This window comes from Polyergus mexicanus, unplaced genomic scaffold (assembly GCF_030449975.1).
Source record: "Polyergus mexicanus isolate NDT 795.1 unplaced genomic scaffold, iyPolMexi1.0 SCAF_22, whole genome shotgun sequence".
NCBI lineage: Eukaryota > Metazoa > Arthropoda > Insecta > Hymenoptera > Formicidae > Polyergus > Polyergus mexicanus.
The window spans coordinates 2,213,314-2,231,684 of record NW_027223342.1 but is presented as its reverse complement, the minus strand read 5'-3'; the positions used below and the strand labels follow the sequence as shown (position 1 = coordinate 2,231,684).

General features: G+C 40.5%; 1 protein-coding gene across 4 annotated transcripts in view; it reads left to right on the top strand.

Annotated features, from left to right (window-relative positions):
* Positions 1-18,371, top strand: part of L (zinc finger protein Lobe) — an 86,717-nt gene that overhangs the window by 15,833 nt on the left and 52,513 nt on the right. The window lies entirely within an intron of this gene.

Here is an 18,371-nt window from a genome sequence, read left to right as displayed (position 1 = left end):
GCGCGCGCGCTTTATACCCGGAGGTAAAACCGGCTTGGAGAAGCTTGGCGGAGAACGAGGTTGCCTCCCGGAGGAGGCGGCCCGCGCTCCCGCGGGAGATGCCTCGTCCGTCTGCTTACCTGAAAACATCGGGTTCTGCCTTCGCTTCTTTAATGCTCCGTGTACCTATGCCGCTTATTAAACCATTGGGACATCGTTATTCTTTCTCTCTCTCTCTCTCTCTCTGTTTCTCATTTTTCGATCCGAGATACGTGCCTCCGCTCTTAATGATTTACTAATATTGTCGATTACTAAAACTAGTTTTGTGACTTTTTATTTCCTTTAGTCTTTGTATGTATCTTTTTAAAGCCACGCTTGGCTTTACGTTACCTTTTTTATATTTTTAACTACGATACATTATCTCAATAAGATAGAATCGTACACTCACTTTAAGCAAGATACGCCACGAGAATACCGGGTCAAAGCATCTGCTAAGATATTAGTGTCAAAGTTACACGTGTCACTTTCGAGTCCTCAAAGTTTGCCGTTCAATTCGGCGAAACATAATTGGCGTGACATATGTAATATATCGCTATACCGGCATATTATCGTATGTACTTTTTCGAAGCTTGGTGGCCACGCATCGCCTCGATAATAATTAACCAAAGAACAATCCATCGATTTATCTATGTATCGACAGAATATACCGAAGAAAAGAGAAAATATTGTCTATCTTGGAGAGTCCGAGCGAGTTCTCTCGCTTGCGTAGGCCTGCGTCTATTTTTGCCATCATACGTACATTTTCGAGATCATCTCCGGACGCATTAATAATTCAATTGACGATTTCGGTATGCCGCGAAATGCAATAACGCGTTTACTACCCTAATTTATTTAAGGCAAGGCGATAATTAATGCGCGGCACATACGCCCTTGCGGCGACAAGAATTTCTAACGCTTGAGACGTCTCAGCATCCTAGAATTGCGGAAACGCATCCATCTTTTCGAAATATCAGCTTAAATAATATTGAAGCACAAAATCACAAAGTACGAAATAAAATTATCTCGATAATAAATATGTAAAATCTTATCCATACTTTTCTTTTTCAAATATATTGTACATATTTGACATAATTTGATAATGAAAATCTCTAAAAATAATATATTTATTGTATTTTAAATTCAGTCGAGATTGGTTCGGTAAGACTGGAAATGCCTTTTTGTTGTCCTTGTCTTTATATTCTATTTTCGACAGTATTAGACGACTTATCGCATCGACGTAGATATGCAGCGAGTTTGTATTGTTTTCGTGTTTGAACCATGTCGTAGCGTTATTTCGAAGGCATATTGTTGATCGATACAAGGGGATTTTGGTTACGAGATAATATATCGACATAATATGCAGCACAGGGATCACCTTCGCCACCTGCGCCATGGCAATTCTTCTCGTCGTATTAGAAACTGCTATGACGCAGATCTTTTAAGTCGAAGCTTGTCAAACTTGAAAATTTGTTGAGCGTTTCCCGATTTTTTTCCTTTTTTTTAAATTGAAAAAAAAAATAGCAATTATTCGCGAAACACGCTATGTTCTCATATACAAAAGTATACAAAAAAAAAAAAAAAATCATACTTTGTTAAATTAAAATGCATAAAACATAAAGTCGATGCGAATCGATGAATAATACGCGTACGTTTGCAAAGATACCGGCGTGAGCCTTCAGAACATGACACCTCGACTCGCGCGGGACGTCGCTAATGACTTCACAACGAGCTTCCGGTAACGCGACGGAGGCAAGCGTTCAAACATCCCCGCGTGTTTGTGTATTATTATCATTATCCGGGGAATATCGGCTTCTCCTTTCTCTCCGTAACAGTGCACACGGAGAAAGGAACGGAGATAGAGAGGAAGAGAAAGAGCGTGCGAGAGGATGCAGGTTAACGCCTTATTGCAGCCGCCAGCTGAAGAAACGACGATGGAAGGAGAGAGAGAGAGAGAGAGAAATCGACCTTTGAAGGGACGCTACAAGTCACCCCCACCGGGACTCGATTATTCAGCCAGTCGAGTTATACATCCGCGAGCTTTCCTCCTTTCCTCTCTCTCTCTCTCTCGTTATTACACGAACACAGCTAATTAGCGACCGTCGATGTTCTTAACCCCTCAACACACATTTTTTTCTTTTTTTTTTTACGGGATACTCTCAATCCCCTTGCGCTTTAGATTCTAAAATACATAAAGTAACCAAAACTTGGCATTCTTGGATTTTAATCCGAGACACACAGTATTAAAATAAATATGGAAATAATTTTTTTTTGCGTCAACTTTTCCAGCTGACTGCGAATTTGTATACTTTTGATTATGGACTTTTGATGACCGACTTGCGCGTATATAGCTCTCTTATCTCGTAAACATCTCTCTCTCTCTCTCTCTCTCGCTCTCTCTTTCGTTGACGAATCACACTGGTGTCTTGGCGAAAAATAATACCAGCTAAATTACACGGCACGCAAAACTTTGGCGTTGCCCGCCATAGAAATTGTCGGACGGATAAGCGAAAAGTTGTCCAGCCCGCTCTCGTGACAGATTGAAATCTCTGACATTAAGAAAATGGGGGATCTCGAATCCCGATGGGGGAAAGCCGGCGCAACTCCTCGGGCCCGATGGTGGGTGACGGAGCGGTGGCGGCGACGGTCGACGGGGAAGATTGTAACATCACTCGGAATATCCTTCTCTCTCGCGAATTGTCTCGCAGGATTTTGCGATAATTGCTGTGACAGATTCGATGGAGATTCGCAACGCGGTGCAAAAAAAAAAGGGGAATAGAAATGCTTTGTTATAAAATCGTAGCAGATTATATTGATTGCTTGGAAATGTGTGTTGTTTGCGCACATTGTATATACAATATAATTAATACATAAAATTTTATTTATTATATATATATATATATATATATATATATAGAGAGAGAGAGAGAGAGAGAGAGAGAGAGAGAGAGAGAGAGATTGTATTTCAGTAACTTATTTAAAAAAATGTATAAAGAGATATAGTATGTTTGATTTCGAGAAATATATGAGATATGAAAAAAAGTCTGATAAAAATAAAACGATCCGTGTCCACTTGCATTTCTGATTTACAATTATAAAATATACAACATAAAATAATGAAGGTAAAATATGTATAATCGCGTCGAGCGAGTTCTTGATTCTTGACTTTCCTCTGGAAAGTTGGAGAGTCCTGTAGAGACGGTCGGTACAGCTGCGACCGAGCGGAGGCTGAGAGAGTAAAGAGGGTGGCCGGGGGGAGGGGTGGGAGTTTGGGAGGGCACGCTCCGAGAGGATGCGGCAGGGCATCAGGGGGAGGAAGGTGGGTATATTATGGGGAATGCCAGGGGAATCCCGAGGGACTCTAAGAGCAGCCCCATGCGCATGCGTCGAGCTGATTAGTTCACCTCCTACCCCTCCTCTCCTCAGTCCCTCGCTGCTGTCCTCTCTCCCTCTTTCACGTTCCCGAGTGCTGGCAGCGCCAGAGGAGAGCACGGACTCCCTCGGGACTTGGCCCCGCTGCCTCTTCGCGCTCTCGCCTACCCTCTTCTCCTCATCGCTATGTATCTCCCCCCCCCCTCTCTCTCTCTCTCTCTCTCTCTCTATCCATCTCTCTATCTTCTCATCTCTCTTCTTCCTTATATCGCGCGTTTTCTCCTTTTGTATCTCTCAGTTCATCCTCCCTTCGCGGTTTCCTATCTTTTCCTTTTTACGTTGTCGCGTCTTATGTATTCCCGATGCCGGCATCTTACTAATAAAACTAACTCTCTTCCTCTTTCCACCTCCCCCCCCCCACCTCTCCCTCCTTCCTATCCATTCCCTGCTGTATCTGTCTTCATCTCGCTCTATATCTCTGTCCGGCTCGTCCCTCTTCTCGCTTCATCCCCTTTATCCTATCTAGCACGTTTCTCCTTCTCCCCCTCTTTCTCCTCTTCGTCGGACTTTCTACGTTTTACGTCTTATATTCCCAATACAGCGTCCGCTAATAAAGCTGTATATCGCAAACCCCTGTGGATTCTTCGAACATTTTGGAAAATCGCGTTTCCATGGTGCGGTCGCAATTGCATGTTTCGTCGGGTCGATGATGAGAAAATTCTACGGGTGACGTGCTATTGACAAAATGCAGAACAATTTTTCCGTTTTCCATCGCATTTCGTCGAAGAGCGCACGATCATACGATACCGCACAAGTATTGTATATAGCGGACTCGTCATTTGCATCCCCTGGACAAAACGAGAAACTTTTATAATTCGTAAATTCTATCAGCTATTCGATCGCGAATAAAGACTGTAGATCCGTTAATCAATTATTTAATTAGTTTTCTCTTCCTAGTTATCATATTTATTTTTAATTATGTTACATTTGCCGCGATATACATAGATACAAATCCCGAATAGATATTTTATCTAGGGATGAATACACTTTAATAGCTAGTCGATAGATCAAAGTTTAAAGCAGTCGATCATCTAACGGCGACTCATTCGCGACTCGATCGATTTATTGTTTATCCTTACCGAAAGGCATTTACATCGTAGCGGATCTTTCGCAGGCAGAAGTCACGAGTCTCAACTGACTCCTGAGCCAGAAAGCAGAGAGAGAACTGGCTTTAGGTAGAATGGCGCTTTCTCGACGCGACTGTACTTGCCGATATAAGGGTGTCCCAGGTGACGAGCTGCCTCGGGCCGTGGCGCAGCTCCTACGGAGTATCCCTCGGGACCGACTCCAGGTCCCTCTATCTCTCTCTCTCTCTCTTTCTCTCTTCCTCTCCAGCCCTCTTGCCCCGCTCTTCCCCTTCTTCATCCTCTTCATCTCCCGCCGTTTCTCCGTCCTCCTCTCTCCTACGTAAAGCCACACGATGAATCCTCTCCACGTAGCTGTATTCCACCAACGCTTACACCTCCTACGCCCTCGTGTACATCTCGCGCGTATACGCGCACACACGCGCGTTCGCGAAATACAGCCGAATTCGCAAAAGGTATTCCCGAACACATCGCGGGTAATCCGTCTTCTTTTCCCGGTTGCACTCTACGATGATGCGGGCGCGCGAAACCGAAGCGTATTTTGCAGCCTCACAGGCGAAGGAAGTAACTCCGACATGGCAAACATGGGAGATACGCGTGACGCGGTTTCATTATACATTCTCTTTCTCTCTCTCTCTCTCTCTCTCTCTCTCTCTCTCTTTCTCGACACTACCATTTCCCGCCTTGTACGCAATACAATTGCATCGTCGCACGATAAACTTGCACAAGTGCGCAGCTGCGCTCGCGATCGCGAGAATTTAGGCCGATCTACGCGCGACGTGTTTACATGCGATCCCAAGAATACGTTTATCAGATAATCTTCCCCAAGAAACTTGCAAGATTTCGCCGTCAACTAAAAAAAAAAAAAATCCAAATAATCAAAACTGCTCCGCAATAATAAACAATATTCTATGACAGGAGCAATTATATCGTGTGTTTAAAAAAAATATCCAATTTATTTAATATTATTAAAATTTTTGTTTTTACGTAAAACGCGATTATACAATATATAAGGTTCACGAAGGATACGTATAATTTTATTGTGGTTATTATAAGCTGAAATTTTTTCGAGGACGATTTATCTTAAAATGCAATGTCACGTAATAATCTACCTTTTTCGCGAGCAATATTTTGATCGAAACTTGCTTCGACTCCCGAAGAATATCTTCTTTGCAAAACGCTTAATTTTCTGATAAATCGTTTCCCTTACTCGCGCGAGGAGGCTCTTCCAAGCGAAACGGTATTACCAAGTGACATTTTGATCCTGCTTCAAGTTGAAACAATCCGTAACGCCGCGACTAAGAATGGTTAGGAAACTTTTTTTTCGAGTGCGAGATTAGCGCGACATTCCGGAGATTAGTTCGGCGACTGCAATCGCGGCTTCGCTCCGGTGATGGATAACCGACAAAGGGGACCGCAAAATACCACCTGTTATTTCCCTCCCAACCAACGAACGAGAGAGTAACTTTCCAACCGCGCTTGTAGATAGATCCGCGATGAGAGGAATTGACCCATATTAAGTTAGCCCCCCCACCAACGCCAAATTAAATCAAATACATCAAATAATTTAGTGCTAATTATGTGCTAATTAGTTGCCGTAGTCCGAATTTTGTTGCTCAAACCGTTTAGTAGGAATTTACATTCAAAGTGGGGGGTGCTAGCTTGACATTAAGCCAGCCCCCCCCATAGTGAAAAAAATATATAGAATGCTCGAATCAAAAAATAAAATACACTAGAATTTGTTGCTATTTTGTTGCTCTAAAATAACATAAAAATATTTTTAAAAAAGTATATAATTTAATTAATACCACTATATACTCAGTCTCGCCGCGCCGTACCATTCACTTGCGCGAAGTAAAAGTAAATAAAAAAATGTATCGCTCGCATGTATTTGGTACTAAAATAATCTGTGGACAATATACTGTCGAAATATATGAGAAACTGAATTTGTTGCTCGTCTTAAAGTATTAAAAATCGATACTTTGTCGCCGCGGACCCTATACGACGCGCTCTTATATTATATAAATTAACTAAAAGAATTTGTTGCTCGCATGTTTTTGGTATTAAAATAATCTGTGGACAATATACTATCGAAATATATAAGAAACTGAATTTGTTGCTCGTCTTAAAGTATTAAAAATCGATACTTTTTTTTCACTATGGGTGGGGGGCTGACTTAAAGTCAAGCTAGCACCCCCCACTTTGAATGTAAATTCCTGCTAAACGGTTTGAGCAACAAAATTCGGACTACGGCAACTAATTAGCACATAATTAGCACTAAATTATTTGATGTATTCGATTTAATTTGGCGTTGGTGCGGGGGCTAACTTAATATGGGTCGCCCGAGGACCGTGCGAATCTCGGCCTAAGACGAAATTAGAGAAATCGTTGATGCACGGGAGTTCGCTGATTATCCGAGAGCATCAATGACGATATTCAAGTATCCGTGGATTACCGAGTAAACATATACCGAGATCGATCCCCCGACAATTCTACGCTACAATAATTATTTTACGATTCTGAAATTCATTAGACGATGAAATGAGAATTGAATAATTAATTCGAGGAGATCATAATTTTTCCACGCGGCATTTCGATAACTTTTCGCGCGATGAGCTCTTTAATCACGCGAGCAAACGCGAGTTTTCGCTACGGATGAGTAAAGCGCAAAGGGCCCGCGTGCGTTCATCCCCGACAAAAATGAGAATGAGAGAGGTAGTTACCCCCAAAATTCACTTTCGATGGATGAAAAGATGCGAGAGATACGGAACGCGACCGTAATACGTCTCGATAATCGCGCTTGTGCGAAGAGCGTTACGGAAAATTTAGGCTGGACGGATAGGTGGGGGGAGGGGAGGGGAATGTCGTCGAATATCTCTTCCAAGAACAGGAGCGAGCGAGTTTTTTGCGAGAAAAAAATCGTGCGCCAAAAAACCTTCGCGATACGAACAAGGATAAGATAACGAAGCTCGAGCGATACTTTTGCAATCTCGCGATTATTTTCTGGCGAAATTATACATATAATCGAAGAAGAATCATATATTTTAAAAGAATATTAAAGTATATTGAAATACGAAACGTGTGAAAAACGCGACGCGAAGCTTCACCAATTGTAAAATTTCTCATTTAGCTGTTGGTACTCGTGGTTTCTCGCGGCATTTTAGAGACATCGATTAACGTTGACACGTCACCCTTAATTGGATTTCAGTAACATCCATAGTTTTAAAACTAACCAATCACCAATCAAGAATCGAATGACCGTGATTGGTCAATTTTACAACCATGAACTGTCGACTAACCGAACACATTTTTTTTTCTCTTAAATAAGAATATTTTATTAGGAATGTTCATATATGGTGTGTGAGCTGCTTTTCAGATATATTCCTCCTCGAATCTTACACATTCTATTCAACGATTATTCTCGTTGTATTATCGTTTCGCCATGAAAATTGATCGAGATTTTGTAATATAAGCTCTCTCTCTCTCTCTCTCTCTCTCTTTCTTTCTCTCGAGCCGCGCTTCTTTGTTTATATCTGAATGTTTACATCCAACTTTTTTGAACGCTTCTGTACCGAGACGTTCGGCGACGCGGTCCTCCCCTCTCCTCGCCTACCCGTCCAGCCTAAATTTTCCGTAATCGTGTCAGTCTCTTCACACAAGCGCGAGTGTCAAGACGAATTACGGTCGCGCTCCGTGTTTCTCGCGTCTTTTTATCCGTCGAAAGTGAGATCCGCGTACGAACGAGTGTCGGGGGGGTCTTGTATCGAATAACAGGCGATTATCCGAGTGTAATATATTAACCCGTGTAATCGTGATTAAGGCATCTTTCGATATATATATACTCGCAAACGACAAGATTTTTCCCACGCATCTTTTATCTATCGAAAATGAATTTCGCATCCGAACGAATATTCGAAATATCCGAATCGAGAGTAATTTGTAGTTTTGATATATCGACTTTATAATACGATACAACGCGATCGATGAATACATTATTTAACATATTTTTAGGCGCTGAAATAATTTACTCGCTGTCGTATATAATAATATTGCGTTGAAAATATAAGCGCGTCGCGTTCCACACGTTTCCGCTTTAATATTCTTTAATATTGTTTTCAAATGTAATCCTTTTTTCAGAGTTATATTCACAATTTCATAAATCGAGATCGCAAAAGAGCGTCGCTCGAGCTAGTTTGATTTATCTCGCGCAGGATTTTTCGCGTACGGTTTATTTCTTGGAAGAGACGCGCTCGCTCCTTTTCCTGGAACGAATATTCGACGACGCGGTTCCCCCTCCCCATCTACTACTACTCGACCTGCCTAAATTTTCCGTAACCGTTACAGTAACCGTCGTATTGCATTAGCGTGCGAGATTGAAATATTCTTTCCGTATTTCTCGCCTTTTTTTATCCATCACAAGTTTATCCCGTGTATAAAGTGGATGTCGTGAGTATCGGGAATGTCGATTAGAATCACGGAAAATCGTCTCCGTCCATTTATTAATACGCGATTATATGTTCTTTCATGTTTATAATCGGCATGGAAATAATTTTACCGCGTCATTGCATATGGCGGATTTTGGACTACGAGTGAAATAGTGATTATGAGAATAGTGATTATGCATGAGTGGACAAATTGATAGACTGTCTCGTCTCAATTTGAAGCGAAGGGAGCAACCGGAAACGGAAAGGATCTCGCGATGATCAGATGCGGAAAGAAGTGAGACATGCAAGGGCGGTGCATCGGTCGGTCAGTAGAATTTATTATTAAACATTTGAAATTGTCAATATAATTTTTAGTTTATGGAAACAATAGTATTGAAAAATCGGGGTTTTTTTTTTTTATTAATGATTTATAGCTCATGTATAAATATTTAGAATTATAACTGACCATATTATCTTTGCCTTGATTATTTCTATTATTCGTCATTGATGATTACATTGATGATTTCATAATTATAATCGTTGAGCGCATTAATTTTACTATTTTATTAGCATTCGAAATCATCATTAATACGATTACATTTTATTTAACTCTGATCACTCTGTAATCTTAACATCTTTAACGGGTTATTTTTAGAGAATGAAAATTATCAAACATGTGCATTAACAAAATTAATCATATAAATATTTAGAATTAAAACTGACCATATTATTTTTGCCTTGATTATTTCTATTATTCGTCATTGATGATTACTGATGATTTCATAATTATAATCGTTGAGCGCATTAATTTTACTATTTTATTAGCATTCGAAATCATCATTAATACGATTACATTTTATTTAACTCTGATCACTCTGTAATCTTAACATCCTTAACGCGTCATTTTTAGAGAATGAAAATTATCAAACATGTGCATTAACGAAATTAACAATATGCGTGTCAATTTATTTTTTAATTTATGGAAACGATGATATTGAAAAATCGAGTTGTTTTTTGATTAATTATTTATAATCTGATAATCATATAAATATTTAGACTTAAAACTGACCATATTATCTTTGCCTTGATTATTTCTATTATTCATCATTGATGATTATTAATGATTTCATAATTATAATCGTTGAGCGCATTAATTTTACTATTTTATTAGCATTCGAAATCATCATTAATACGATTACATTTTATTTAACTCTGATCACTCTGTAATCTTAACATATATCTTTAACGCGTCATTCTTAAAAAAGCAAGAGGAGCAACAAATTCAGTTTCTTATATATTTCGATAGTATATTGTCCACAGATTATTTTAATACCAAAAACATGCGAGCAACAAATTCTTTTAGTTAATTTATATAATATAAGAGCGCATCGTATAGGGTCCGCGGCGACAAAGTATCCATTTTTAATACTTTAAGACGAGCAACAAATTCAGTTTCTCATATATTTCGACAGTATATTGTCCACAGATTATTTCAGTACCAAATACATGCGAGCGATACATTTTTTTATTTACTTTTACTTCGCGCAAGTGAATGGTACGGCGCGGCGAGACTGAGTATATAGTGGTATTAATTAAATAATATACTTTTTTTTAAATATTTTTATGTTATTTTAGAGCAACAAAATAGCAACAAATTCTAGTGTATTTTATTTTTTGATTCGAGCTTTATATATATTTTTTTCACTATGGGGGGGGGGGGGCTGGCTTAATGTCAAGCTAGCACCCCGCACTTTGAATGTAAATTCCTGCTAAACGGTTTGAGCAACAAAATTCGGACTACGGCAACTAATTAGCACATAATTAGCACTAAATTATTTGATGTATTTGATTTAATTTGGCGTTGGTGGCGGGGCTAACTTAATATGGGTGAGGAATTGGATGAAAAATTCGTCTAATAAGTACGACTAATAACTCGTGGCATTCGTTCGCCGATCTAGGCGCTCTTCAGCTCCGGTAAAACTTAGTAACTTGAGGAGATAAAAGGGATATCTCGAGGCCACAGTGACGATCCTTGTAAAACCTGATGCGCGTATTATTGCGACTCCCCCTCTGATCTTTTCATTCCCCCAATCTTCACATTAATAGTTTAACGCCTTTCATCGCCGTTTCGTAATCCGAATGTTTAAAAAAATAAGAATTTCATATACAGGGTGAGTCACTAAAAACTGCCTTCTAACAAGAACATATTTTCATAAATATTAATTTTATACAAAAACGTTTGAGACAAAAAAAATAAGTAATTTTCAAGGGGCTACATTTTAGTCGTCTTAATTTTTCTGTAAAATTAATATTTATGAAGATATCTTGGAAGGCAGTTTCTAGCACTCACCCTGTATAATATTTGAAAATAAAAAGTAGATCAATTTCATCTTATATCAGTTTTGCGAGAGCGAAAAGAATTCTCAAAGTCCAACACTCGACTCGTGAATAAATCGTGTACATAATAAATTGTCTACAACAATATTTATATAATAATATATGTTATCGCGAGACTAATATCATTAGCGAAATCGGCCCCGACAATTAAATTCACATCGAGGCAGCGAACTTTCCCGCGCGATCGTCGAATACATTCGAGACGCATTGCGCGGAAAGGGATTTCGGTCGATGACGTTCCTGGGGTACGTCTGGGGTGAGCCTTCGTATCGAAATATAACGGAAGCAGCCGTACAACGGGGGAGAGTATCTGGGGACCCAAGGGCCGAGGGCGACGCAACGCAACTTTAACTTTTGCGCGAACATACGGTATCGGATACCGCGCGCTAACTTTATGCTAATCTTCCCTTCTTCGGGTGTACGTACCAGCACTTCGTGCAATGAAAGCCCGCGTCGCGGAAAACTCGCGTCCGCCCGCTTACTTTTCGCGCCCTGCCGAGTCGAGTTTAAGCAGGAGCACAAAAGAGCGTTGTTACTTTCACGCAGTCCGCGCGAGATCCTACTATAAAATACATTACGAAGATAAATAAGATGAAAATTGTGCAAATTAGAAACTTGCGTATTGCTTTTCCTCATCATTTTATATCACTCACAAATCTCAAGTTCCTTGAAGCATTTTTCAATTTTGGCTTTCTCAATTGAGGAAGATATCTCAAAATTTGTGAAACTTATACCGTGTACGAATATTTCTCAAAAAATTTAAAATTTTATAAAAAGCGAACCCTTTCATCGATTCTCACCAAATTCGATACCGATCATCCTTTAAAATTGATATTCCATTTACGTAAAAAAATTTAAACGGATATATAAAAATTTGCAAAAGTTAGAGCCTGTGCGAACATTTCTTAAAAAATTCAAAATTTTATAAAAAATTAACCCTATATCCCGATCCTTATCAAATTCAATATCAACCATCCTTTAACGATACTCGATGTTTATGTACAAGAAATTTAACTCGATTTTTAAAAATTTGGAGCAAGTACATTTTTTTTTTCAAAAAATTCAATATTTTATAAAAAGTCAACCCTTTCATTAATTCTTACCAAATTCGATACCAATCATCGTTTAATGATATTTAAAAAAATTTAATCCGATATCTGGAAAAATTGCAGAAATTAGAGAGGTGTACAATGTACATTCCGTACATACATACATACATACGATGTATCGTCGAGTATTGTCGAGATATTTATTTATCTCTCCTAATTATATATTTTTGACTTCAATATGATGTAGAAAAATTTTTTGAAATCAGTTTTTTATATTTGCAAAGTCGCGATATCTTAAGCTTAACTTTTCGCTAGTCAACTTAGAGTAACGTGGCTTCGAGATAACGTTCTTTCACAAGTTGAAATTGCGCCGAGCACTTTGGCGAAGTTCGTACCTCACGGCACGCGGGACGAACTGTAAAGGAGTGCGCACACTTGCGTGTCGTAAACGCGGACATTACCGGAGGCCGTAAGGCTCTCTCGCGGAATCAGTTAAGCGGGGAATCACACGCGGCTTTTGATATGGTCGGGAAGGGTGGACCGTGGGACGACCCTTGACAAACGCGATTGCGTTGTTGTCCGAGAGGACCGCGTATAAATTTCGCCCGGTGGCACGCTTCATTTAAGTACACCGGACAGCGGTCGGTGTTAAAGCCCCGCCTGAACTTTCGGTTTAATTCGAGACACGGGGAGGAAGCGTACGGGAAGGAAGTCTTGATACAGAGCGCGCGCATCTTTCTTTCTTTCTTTCTCTTTTCCTTTAAAGTGATCATTTTAAACGATCGAAGAGGAAGAATGAAAGATCCTATATGAATAAAATTGCAGCAAATATTTCTAAAAGATTTCTAAAAGAGACAAAAATATATAATACAGATCTTTTTAATATTTAATTTTATATACGTATACATATGTGTGTACGAGAATATCTAGGATTTTAATATACGTGACTCGTATTTTCTTTTATTATTTATATATTTTCATATCACATCCCATCCTTATGGAAGCAATTACTGTATTTATTATACTTCGAGCACAAGCACGAATGTTACAACATTTTAATCATATTTTTCAAAGTGTTGTATAAACAAGAATATCAATATTTTCTTCATTTTACTTATATAGTCTAATATCTCTGTATCATTATTATAAGGGGCGACGGTATACAGAGTGATAAAATTATACGTGCTGGAAGTGAAGAAAATATCATTTGCAAAATATCATTTTGAATAAGGATGATAAGTTATATCTCGAAAAATCGATCGTATGTAAGTGACAACGAGACTCGTCTAATATACACGAACATCGAGCCAAATTAATTTCTGTAAAACCAATGTCACGTACAGACGCACATACGTACATACATACATGTGTATATATATATATATATATACATGCGAGGATACAGAGCTGATAGTCCTGCAACGGCAAAGTACAAGGAACAGCCATCTTTCTCAGAAAGAAATTAAAGTTTTCCCCGAGGTATAGTCTTCCTCTCCGTACCTCTCTTTCTTGCCTTTCCTCTTCTCATCCGTTTCTTTCTCTCTCTATCTCTCCGTCTATTTCTCTCTCTCTCTCTCTCTTTCTCTTCTCTTCTCGCTATCTTACGTCGAGTCTCGCTGTTAGAGCCGGGAAGGTCGAAGGATACTACCGTAGAACGTCGTGGGTAGATGCCGTAGGGTGGTCGTAGGGTGGCATCGGCTAGCCCATTGCTATTGTTTGTGACGCTCCCCGGGGACGGGCCTGCCCTTAACAGTGGCATGTGCCGATGACACTGTACCGGGTGTCCGCGATACCACTTGCCTCCATTACCCTCGATGTGTCTGTTTCAATTATTAGACGAACGAAACGGTATCCTACGGGATTATTAAATGAACGATCGCTCGTTCGCGTTCATTATTATCGCGTAAAAGTTTGCAATCGACGCGTCGTTGAAAATTTTAATCACGTCTCTCGAGTTATTCGCCTTTTTAAACGAGCATGCGCGTTCTACCTACCCGTATCTATTTTTAGTGACGTGGCGTTTTACGAGACCATTTTCGCGTTACACATTCGGGTTACGTAGTCACGAATTATGAAAATTTATTCCGCGCGTGCTGCTTCATTACGCCATACCGATGGTCCCGAAATTAGCTTACGGAAATACGTAGTGTGCCAACGGTGTCTATTATTTCCGGGCGAATTAGCCGGTTCAAAAGTCGTCAGCAGCGCCGGCAACTGCAATTCCATTTTCCGGCGAAGGGACCGCACACCCGTGTGTTTTATTTCCTCGGCGGTTTCGGCGATGGCGTCGATGATATCGGCCGAAACGGCCAATTAAAAACGTATCGGCCAACAGGACGTTTCGAATTTGAACGCCGGTCGAAATGTGAATTTTCACCTGTCTTCTTCGCGCAGCGAGATTCATGTCAATCGTAACAATGTAAAAGTCCAAAATTCAAGTATCTCAAAATATTACCTCTAGCTCTACAATTCTATATATATATATATATATAGAATTCAATTATTATAATATTCAATTATTATAATATTTTTGTATAGTATTATAAAGAAGAAAATGTTGAAATTTCAATTAATCATCATGCACAAGCTATTATGTTGTAAATAAAGATTATCGTCAAAGATTTTAATAAGGAAAATTATAGTACGTATATATAATATTGTATAAGGCATACGGTTCACGCAATGATAGAATTAAGCATATCTCGTTAATGAGGCAAATATAAATTATAGGGTAAGCTTACCATAATAATTTGTATTGTCACGTGACGCTACTGCTCTCCCAATCTAGGGGTCGACGGCGCTTAATTGGGCTGTCATTACGACGCCTTGTGGGACTCGATTTAAATTACGTAAAACGATAGCGCGACGTTAATGATAAAGCGACGACGCGTGTAATCTAAAAATTATTTTTCCGTTGCGCGTGCCTTTATTTTCCTTTCCCTAATCTAGTACGCGTTAGGAAATCACAAAACACGGAAAATGGCAAAAAATATAATTTTTTATAAATATCCTTTCTCGGAGGGCACAGTCTCAAGATTCGTGCATTGCTCGGATAAATATAAATAAATGTCAAATATATTATATAATGCCGTCGAGATACAAAGTATCTTTACCGTATAGATAATAGCTATGTAAAGTACGTTCGATAGCGGAGTATCGTGGGAGCATCTTTACCGTCGTCGTTTCTCGAAGCGGAATTCCAATTCCGGCGGAATGAGAACCGCAACTGTGAGAGCCACTGGCCCGATCCCGCGGGACCACTGGGAGCAGTGGGAAGCCTCTGTACCCGTGCTGGGGCTATACCGGGCTATACGCCGTGGAGAGGGCGCTCCCCAAGGAGGTAATTACCCTCCCTGCCGCCGCCCGACCACCCACAAGCCATCGCAACTTCAACTCCTGCCGGAGTTACATGCTAATACAAAACCAAAACCGGTTCCCAACAGCTTCGCTCGCCGCCCCGTCGAATTCCCAAAATTCATATACATACGTATATATACGTATGTACACCGCGTATATACGTACAATGACGATAGCTACGGCCACGTGAAAAATGATGCTGGGTGTCGCGATGCCTAGTATCGATTCCTAGTATTTACGTGTAATATCTGACCGGGTGCAGGCGAGGATGCATTTAACGTATCGTCGTATAAATCGTGTAAGAATTGCGGTCGCAATTTTTTCGCGAATTAAATTATCATCCTTGGAAAAAAAGAATCACGTGAAGGGACTGTTATCCCCAGTTAAGGGATTTTCGTTACCGCGTAATGTTGGCGTATCATAATATACTTTTCTATTACAATAGAAGCTCGCGAAAAAACGCAAAAGTGCATACGTTGCTTTAAACGTAGAAACAGCGGAATTAATTTTGCATCCAAGGATAATGAAATAATAAATACGTGACGACTAGAAATTAGCGTGTTACGCGAGTTATACATATTTTCGTATTTTCGTTCTTTTTCTCTCTCTCTCTCTCTCTCTCCCTCCCTCTCTAAAAAAAAGAACAATAATGATTATTTCACGCGAAGAAATCTCCGTATTTTTTTCCCAATTTCCTGCATTCCACTTCGTTATATAAGAGCGAGAGTTTGTTTTTCCGGGGAAAAAAAAAAAAGAAATTTATATCCTATTTGAAATTTTTATTTTATATTTCGCCGCGCGTTGTGGGCTGCTTCGCTGCGCGGCCAATTCGTTTTTTAATTGGCAAATTTATTCGTCGCGTTCTGTTGTAGACGCGGCGCGTCCGCCGAAACGCGTCGGGCAACACGATACAAGAATATTACGATTTTACATCCGCAACGCACGCGTATGACACGCTCGATGACATTCTGGCCGCACGGAATGTCGAGCGTAATGGTTCGATTTAGGTATCGGATAACGGCGATATCGAAACGATTTTGCGAACGAGGAGAGCCGCGGCGGTCTCCCAGCGCGATATTCGCGGCGCCAATTAAATATTCGACGCTCAAAAAATCCAGGACGCCGCAAAAATTCGGCCGATTGCGCGCCTAGAAGTGAATGTAGGCGGTTTTTTTTTTTTGTTTTTTGTTTCCGCGGTTTGTTCGGTGTGCGTTTCAGTAACAACGACGAACTGATTACCAACGCGCCGTCCCAAGCGTGCGCAGCCTTGGAACTCCCAAAAGTCATACTCGTAAAAAAAAAAAAAAGGACTATTGTGCACCGCGGACTTCCGGGTTATTTATACGAGTTATCTCGTCCCCGAAGCGCCGCAAGTTGCAGAGCCTGCAATGTTCGCGCCGTGACTTACGAGCGATGATAATTCCAGCAGCTTGAGTGCCACGGTCTTAACGTTTTATTCCGCCGTGGTTCTTGGCGCAACGTCTTATCAGTGAGTTATTCGCGCGGTGCCGCTTACAACATGAGGAAGAAATTAAATAAGGATCGCGAGCGTCTTTAGGAGATTTAATTGTTGACGGCATTGCGTCGTACCGATCGTGACGCCACTGCAATTTTGTCCCTCAGTGATAAGAGAAGATGTATATGATTGTCTTCTTCTACTATCTACATATATTTTCCTCCATTAGCATGATCTTGATTTTAATTACTATTTATTCGAATAATCAGAAAAAGGCAATAACACGTTTTTGAAAAATAAAGATTTCAAGAAAACTTTTTTTTTTTTTTTTTTTTTTTTTTTTTTAATCATCAATAGGTTTGTTCGACATAGGGCAACCTCTCCATAGAATTCGTTTCATTTTCCCACGAGTAATTTGTCATACGTCTTAGGTACCGCGTCGTGTCATTTAATCAAAACAATTTCTCCATACGCAAAAGTAAGCGGGACGATGAATAATATCGATCGACATCGCAACCCTCGTCGCGATATCGAAGACGTACGGCGTAATCTCTTTTTTTTTTTAATTTTTTTTTCGTCGTATCAATGCGGACGACGTAAAGTTCGATTATCGATGCGAGGAGCCGGGCACGCTTTGGTCGCCGCGGTTGTTTCCCGCAAGTTGTGCTTAAAGTCGCGCGTATTCCGGTGGGAAATTTGAATTTTGGCCGGTCTTTCTCGCATGTTATATACGCGCGCGTGCGCGCGCGTGTGTGTGTGTGTGTGTGTGTGTGTGTGTGTGTTTATACATTGGTCCAAGGCGGCTCGGTCTCCTATGCGCAGGAATGGGCTGTGGGAGCCAATATCACCGGGGTATGGCTCCCGCGGGATCACCGCCGCGCCGCTCTTTTCCACCCTTTCCCGTATTATTCGCGTCCGCGCGAACGGCATCATCTGCGGCGCAGGCATAGGCCGCCCGCGCGGCGGCGTATCTCTCCGAGCTCGTTCCGCACGATCGCCCGAAATCCCATGAAATTTCAATGCGGAATCCCTATTAAGGATCCTATCCGGAGAGCGGGTTGTGCGTTGATCTGGGCGCCAGGCTTGGCACCGGGACGAGCGAGACTGATCTAAAACACTCCTTATCAGATATGAGGCTTCATTCCTGAACGTGTGT